Below are 8555 nucleotides of genomic sequence, written 5' to 3' on the forward strand. Positions count from 1 at the left end.
CATCCGCCTCAATGCAACTCTCGCAAGATAAAAATGCTGAACTAAAACTACTAGGCGTTGCCAAGGCACCAAGATACCCCTCTGTGCCAGCCACCGCATGAGCGGCAAATAGAGAGGACATAGATCCACGAGCTCACTAAAGTTTGGAGGAGATGAGTGCCCTAGTTGTCGCAGCCAGGAGGGAAAATGAGAAACTCAACTTGAAGGCGAGTCATATCATTGAGTGTAATTTTTTGAAAAAAGGGGGGAAAGAGTCTTTTTTATGGTAGTATGCATCTTATTTATATCATAAGGATCATAGAAAATTCACATACACATCGGCCGGACAAAAGTAAAAAGGCAGCAAAACGTTAGCCTTTGTACAAATAAACACCAGCCAAGAAGTAAAATTACAATCAAGACCGAAGAATCCTCTATGCTTAACACCAACAACAGTCACCTGCCTCTGGCACCACCATAGAAGCCACCAAATGAACAAATGACGGATCGTCTCCACACCCGAGCTCAACGTGGCTTCATCTTCGATAGGCAGCTTTGCGGACAATCAATGTGGCCCACCACAGGCGAAACCATTGTCATTGAACAAATCAGACCGGGGCAACACCCCGGACACATCGTCGAACTCCAGATCTGGTACCCTCGCAGGGCTAAGATGTCGAAGGAGGAAGCCATACCTGTCATCCATGAACCACGGACCGAGCACACGATCCACCATCTTCCACATGCCGTCGATGCAGACCACAATCTGCATCCGCTCCTGGACTACCTCTTAAGCTCCGTGTCGGCGCTGGAGCGAACACGGTTGCAATGGCGGAGCCCGAGGATACAGGTCCACCACGAGGATGTCTCCGCCGCCACGACATCCTTACTTGAATAGACTGGTTTCCAATTCCATTCTCAACGATAGGACTAATCGCTAGGTTGGACAAGGATCTGAAGAATTTTTATTTAGCGCTGTCAATGCTATCCTCGAAGCTAAGACGATGAACATCCTAAAAACTTTAACTACGAGAGCCTAAAAAAGATCCACACGTGTGGATTTGACGATGCCCCTCACCATCAACGAACGAGGTCGTCGGCGAAGGAGAGCCGCCGAAGAAAGGTGCTGGAAGGGGAAGGCTGGCCTGTCCTGGTGATGCTAGGTTTCGAGTCCGCAAGTGGTGAGGAAAAAGAACTCTAATTCGCTGCTAGTGATTAAAGGGAAAAAAGAGCCACCCACGCAGGATGTGAAGGCGGCGCAAACGTATAGGCACGTATACATGTATAAACGATAAGCCCCGCGAAAACGGTAGGACTATGTAATCGTGCGTGCTACCGATTCCATCTCTTTGTAACGTTTTCAACTTTTTGGGTTTTTGTTTTTGAAACTTGATGGATGAGGATCGGGTCCAGGTCATGTTGCCATGGTGTTCATGCATGCAGGGGATGGTCTTACAGCACCCTGGCCGGTCGGACCTATATTGCGTACCGCGTTATAAGGGCATGTACAATGGTGCTATCTTAAGAGTGCCACGTAGGATAAGTCAGGGGCGGAGCCAGGAAATTTGGCCATTGGGTTCACTCATTCACTCTTTATGAGAACTTGATACTAACTTATGAACATTAAAGTCTAATTGCAACAAAAGTATAACACCCATAAACAATATAACGGAAAACAAATATAGTATCACATATCACATATTGTGTCGCATTGAAAAATTGAAGAGTGCAAAACATACCGGTTTGATAAATTGTGAAAACACTTATCTGCATATTATAAATAATAGAGTAGTATCAAATAACTTTGTAGCTCCAGGTTTAGCTTCTCATGTTCCTGAAACATTGAAAAAATGATGTTAGTTTGACAAATTTAAAGTAAGTACCATCAAGCAATTGAAGTTTGCAAAGTCACTCACTTTTAGAGTGACCCCTTTCGATCTTTCATCACCTTAAAAAGATTAAACACTGCATCTTTACTAATGGTAGAAAATATATCTTTCTCAATATAGTAAATTAGAGAGTCACTCATGAACCGATCACCCATTTTATACCGCAACTTTTTCTTGACAACATTCATAGCTGAAAAGCATCTCTCCATTGTAAACCGAATCAAACAAAGCACTAAGACGTACTCAATTTTGCTTTCTTGTAAGAACAGTTTGCTTATTGATAGCAACCTGAATTGATTGATCTTGATTCATCAAGGCATCACATCTTTTTATTGCTAGATTATGAAAGCTATTAACATTACTTTTACTCAGATGAGTATCTAGTCTGCTTTTTCTGTTCCAGCCGTTATCACTAATTACAAATGCATCACTTCCAGATTGCCCCTCATTGTAATCTCTGAAAAGGTAGCAGCACAAACAAAAGGCCTTATGCACCCTGTCACTATACTCAAGCAAACGACCATATTGATCAAACCAATCTAGATTAAATCTTCGTTGAGTATCTCCAATCTCCCCCTATGGGTAATCAAAATTAAGTGGTAGCCCGTAAGGTCTCCTCGGTAAATATTGGAGCCTAATCTCATCTTACTTCCTTGGATTGCTTGTGTACTCTGCAATCCTTTTTCGATCAGCCTGATCAGAAGGCAACTCATCTAAGTTAATTTTTGTGCGAATAGTAGATTTCGGGAGACTAGTTGCACTGACATGTGATGCACTTTGCTTACGTCTAATTGGTGACCTTGATGTGCCTGTATCATTAACCGGATTTGGTGACGGAATTTTCTTCGAATAATACCCCTCCGTAGCCTAGATCAATCAAAGTCCACAAAAAAAATTAGGGCAAAAAATCACTATTGTACATTCGTACTAATAGGCTATTAGTTAGATAGAACATATATAAGAGAGAGTAGATGAGGAGATGTGATAATGTAATCTAATACCTCAAATTTTGGGCTACAAGTGTTGCAGCTAGCGTCCTCCTTGCCGCCGGCGTGCGGCGGCGAGGCGCCGAACAACACGAACTGGCGAGAGGAGAGATGCGATTTGGAAAACGAACAGACGACGAGGCTCGCGTGTGGCTGCTTTACGTGACTAATCACAAGGGGCCTGCTAATCACGGTTTAGGCCTGGCCGCCTGGGCAGATGGACTCCTTGTGGGCTTTTGGCCCTTTGCTTAGCTTTTTTTTAGGGTGGCCCTTTGCTTACCTGTTCTCACATGGCCCTCGCGTTATTTGATGGGGTCAGGCAGGATTTTTTTACTGGGTTCAGGTTAGGCAACCACGTACCTACATGTACATACGAGACAAAAGTCGTTGGGTTCACTTGAACCCAACGCTTCTACATTGGCTCCGCCCCTGGGATAAGTGATGAGGTGGAGGAGAGAGAACTCGTAAGAAAAGGCTTGTCTTTTTTTAAATAAGAGAAGACAAGAGGTGATCTCTTAGCACAATATGTCTCACCATGTTTTTAGGAATAACTAGTTATTAAAGATAAGGCTAAGAGATGATCCATTGTAGATATTTTTTTTGTCATCTCTAAATTGCATGCAAGACTTAAGATAAGACTATTTTATCAACCATTGTACATGCCCTAAAACTACCCGCTGGCGACTTCCCTTACTCTGGTTTCATCTCTCGGAAACAAAACTTTTATCTTTTGCAACTACCTTTGCGAATCGCAATTGGCAGACCAAGTCGGTCAGGCATACCGCCGATCCACCGGCCAGAAACTCAGCTATGAACGTCGCCCTCATGTGCGCGGCGCAGCGAGCGCGTGAAGCCAGCGTCGCGATCGGCGTCCCGCTCACCGAGCCATTGCAGATGCGAGCAGAGGGCGAGGCCTGGGTGGCCATCGGCGTCCCGCTCATCGAGCCTCGCCCCCCGCGCAAGCCGAGCCCCTACGAGAAGCCTCTAGCCAGGGTAAGATGCATACTCACTTTGCAATTTTTTAGAGCTTAGGTGACTTGCGTTCTCAAACTTAGTAACAAACGTGTTTAAAAGCCACACATTACAAGAGAGAAATCCGTCCTTGCATACAATTGGAAAAATGATTGTTTGACTTTGCATTATTCTGTGAAGATGAAAAACGAATATTCAATCTATTTTGTACATTAGTTATTCGTTCTTGCATAATTCAAATCTTGCCCGATCGGACCAAATACCTCAGAAAAGATGCAAACCGACATTGTGACTTTCCCCCTTACATATTTGTTCTTTGCAGTGCCTCATCATCATCCTAGGGATCATATATACGGTTATGATCATCATGGAGGAAGGGCCACTCGGCACAAAAATATCCGGTTTGTGCGTGATTTGGGCTTTCATGGTTGCAATACATTGGCTTACGTTTAAAGCATGCGATCATCCGGATTTAGACACAATCGATACCTAATATCTTCGCTCCATAACCGGCTTTCTTGATTGGAGTAATGGTATACACATGATCTTTGCAGTTATAGTGTATTATGTATAGTGATTTATGATGGATGCATCAATATACTCTTTTATGCAAATGACAAAAATTATGTATTGTGACTTCACTGCGGCATACAGTTAATCATAACGATTCGTCCCAACCGCTCGAGAGCAAAAGGGCGATTGGGGAACAACACTTTCCTTGCAGAATTCTGGTGAGGCCACAACCTCTGGCCCTCTGTTCGCTGCTCCGATGGCGGACGGAGGGCGAGGGTCTATGTTTCGTTTGGTGCTGCTGGAGTGATGAGGATGGCGTCGTGTCAAATAAATCTGCTTCGGCTTCTTCATCTTCATGATGACGTTTTGAAGCCGGTAGCCTCATCTTCTTGCCTGCTCTTTGAGACGGTGGGCAGCGCAATATAGGATTTAAGATTTTCTTTCTCTATTTTTTAGTTAAATAGTTAAAACATCGACTGTTTTATGTAAATTATGTTCGAACTTTAATGAAATCCGCCGTGTTTGATGATTTTTCTTCGGTTTAGTTGAACTGCAATTTGAAATGTATGCGTGTAGCGTTAGATGGCCAGCTCCTACACCGTGTTCACGGACTGGTCCTTCTGTCCACGGACAAATGCGTTAGAGATGCCCTAAGGCCCCACAATAGACAGAGTACATAAATAATCACATAAAAGTACACGAGACACTAGGGGTGCACCCCAATTGTACAAGAGGTTTGATTCAAGGCCCATAGCCGACAAATAGCACGCATGCTCGAATGCAAAAGAGTGTGTTACTTATGCAACCTGTTAGTTTTCTTTTTTTTTCATAGATCCGTTTATTGAAAATGTTTTATCTCTTAAACCTTGCGTTTAAATCTCAAACCATTTTCACCTTGAATTCCTCATGTCGAGGTCTTTAAAACTAGATCCCATGTTGATAGGTTTTGACGAACATTTTTTCGAAGAAAACCAGACGAAAAAACCGTGACTCTTGCAAAAGGAAATATTGATAGAAAACGTTTTTTTTCTGTTTCCGAAAGGCACGACCATGCCTCTAACGGAAGCAAAAATGTGCCTCTTATGAAAATAAAACCGTGCCTCTCGTGAAACATAAAAAACTCGTTTTTCTTTTCTTTTCCGAGAGGCACGGCTGTGTTTCTCGCGGAAGCAAAACCGTGTCTTTCCCGAAAGAAAAGAAAAGAGAACACATTTTTCCGGGTTCCAAGAGGCAAGGTCGTGCCTCTAGCCGAAGCAAAACTGCTCCTCTCACGGAAAGAAAAAAAATCATATTTTTTGTTTCCGAGAGGCACAGCCATGCCTCTTGCGGAAGCAAAACCGTGCCTCTCATGGAAGCAAAAAAAAACAGAAAACACGTATTTTTACGCAAAAAAATTGATTTTTTTTTTCAAAATCCAGGAAAGACCGGTGGGAAACCTAAAACCCAAAAAACCAAAAAAAATTCTAAAATGCTAAAAACGCGTGCGAAAAAAAAGCAAAATCTGGAGGGAGCATCCAGAGCACAACACGTAGCGGTGGCTGAGAGTGCGACACATAGCGGCGGCGGAGAGTGGCGTGCTCTCAGCCCATCCCCAAGTGATTGTTGAAAGGCCCCCGAAGGAGTTCTCGTCAACCAGTTGCTCCCCAGGAACCTGGGACCTACGCTCTAATCTATCTAAGCCTCTGCAGCGCCATCTCATCCTTACTATGAACGTCATCATTAATAATGACAAAATATGATAATCGCTCATTGAATACTTTGTCCAAGTTAACTTTCTTTAACCATCTTGGCCTAAAAGCATGCATGATAACCTTTCCCGCCGCTACCTTTATGCTAAGTTTTCATGTGAAAAAACAGAAGAGGGGTACGTATAAGTTAAGTGAACCAAAACATTTTTGTCATTTCAGTTTAGACATTGAGTTCCTTCGGATAATGTTTTTTGCTTGAGGACATTCTAGGTTAAGTTTTGGAGGTTCGTCATTGTATTTTTGCACTCATGTTTAAACCGGATAATCACAAATTTTCTTAGAGAATCACTTCGATTTGGTTACTAATAATGACTAATGAATGCAAAAGATTGTGAACCTATTTATTTAACGTTCCCTAAAAATATGGACTATTTAGGTGCAAAATCAAGTTATATATTTAAGATAATAAGCGTAGTGATTGATCCTGATCAACAAGAGGCGCACAACAGAGTATAGAGGGGAAGACTTCATCTAGTATGACCGTGAGCGCTTGTACCAGCGCTCTTACCAAGTGCTGCCACCTACATGACCCTAACAACTTTTGTGAAAGGCCCCTACGATCAATATACATCGGAGGCCCCCAGATCCTATTCTGCCTGCCTGCAGTATATAAAGGAGAGGAAAACCCTTCAGCTATAAGAGTCGTCACGCATTCATCAAGCCATCCATTCACAGCCACCACCACCACTCCCATCTACAGCAGCCACCGCCATTTCCATAGCCATATCCACTTCCTTAGCCTCCATCTCCATTAGCCATAATACTTGCAATCAAGAACACATCGCAATCTGCGGGGATTGTAAGACCTATAATATCCCCATGTACACGCACTAAGAGGTTGTTGGTTTACTTTAATAATAACGTTATTTGATGTGTTACGCTATGATTTCTCTCTCTTGTTTCTACCTCATTTTAAGGCCCCGCAGGTACTAGTTCGGATACTGAAGATCGATCATGGAGAGGTTGAGTGCAGAGAAGAACAGAAGGCTATGTGAAACATCGGTGATAGTAAGATTAGTACGATAGATGGAACATATTCACTGGGGGTACATAAGGTGCAGTCATTAAGCGCCCAATGCGTTGGTCGGATTATTTCTTCATAACTGGGATAAACCCGCGAGAGGGTAAGGGCCTCGGTTGAGAAATAAAATCTCGATGTTGCGGCAGTTGGTCATGGGGTTATTTGGGTGCATCTCCCACAAACATTATGTTGAGAAAATATAAGTAGTGATGTTTACCAATGACATCTTGATTATCTAGATAGGATGCTGAGCGTAAGTATATACAGCTACATGTAAAACCTCTAAACCATGCCATTTCTTTATCATTGTTTCTTCCTTTAAACTGTACGATTTGGTTCGAGATAGCGGAACACTTTTAGTAACAAGTTCTTGCAGAAATCACTTTTCTTAAGGCATGAATTTTTGTGGGTTCAATTACCTTGGGTCACTCTAGGAAAAAAAACTATTTACATCCGAAACCGAATTGAAGATAATCAACCACCGAACAACCACATCCGCAGCTAGAACGAGATGTCGGCGCACCACTGTTGATGTTCTCCTATCAGAACCGGCTTGACCTTATCGATGATAATTGATAAGTTTTGCACGTGCCCCTAAAGACCAGCCACCCGGAGCCATAGTCATTGCATTGAACCTTTGACATACCAGCTCAAAGATAAAGCACCGCCATCCACCTGAATGCCACTCCTGCAAGATAAAAATCCTGAACTAAAACTACTAGGAGGAGCCAAGGCACCAGGATACCCCTCTGTGCTAGCCGCCACATGAGCGGCAAGTAGAGAGGACATAGATCCATGAGCTCACTAACTTTTTGGAGGAGATGAGTGCCCTAGTTGTCGCAGCTAGGAGGGAATGAGAAACTCAACTTGAAGGCGAGTCATATCATTGAGTGTAATTTTCTAAAAAAAAGAGGGGGAAGAGTTTTTTTTATGGTAATATGTGTCTTATTTATATCATAAAGATCATAGTACAAGCCACGTACACATCGGCCTGCCAAAACTGAAAAGGAAGCAAAACGTTAGTCTTTGCACAAAAAAACACCAGCCAAGAAGTAAAATTACAATCAAGACCGAAGAATCCTCTGTGCTTAACACCAACGCCCACGCCTGCCTCTGGCACCACCATCACTACTAGGGAAAAGCCTATACACAGGATCTTACCAGCAGCGAGTTTTAAAATAAGGCGTTGCTGCAATTTATCAGTAGCGCGTTCTAAATAGAAGTAGCAGTAGCGCGCCTCCAGTAAGCCACGCTACTGCTACTATTCCCACGACCCCACCGCGAAGCTAGTTATAGCAGCAGCGCGTTAATTAGAAGGGCGCTACTGCTAGGTAGTTTAGCAGTAGCCCATTTACCTATACCGCGCTACTGTTAAAACTAGCTACCTCCCACCACCCACGCTCTCCTCTATCCTATCCACACACTCACACTCACACTCAGTCAACCT

This window comes from Triticum dicoccoides, chromosome 3B, assembly GCF_002162155.2.
Source record: "Triticum dicoccoides isolate Atlit2015 ecotype Zavitan chromosome 3B, WEW_v2.0, whole genome shotgun sequence".
In the NCBI taxonomy this organism is placed as follows: Eukaryota; Viridiplantae; Streptophyta; class Magnoliopsida; order Poales; family Poaceae; genus Triticum; species Triticum dicoccoides.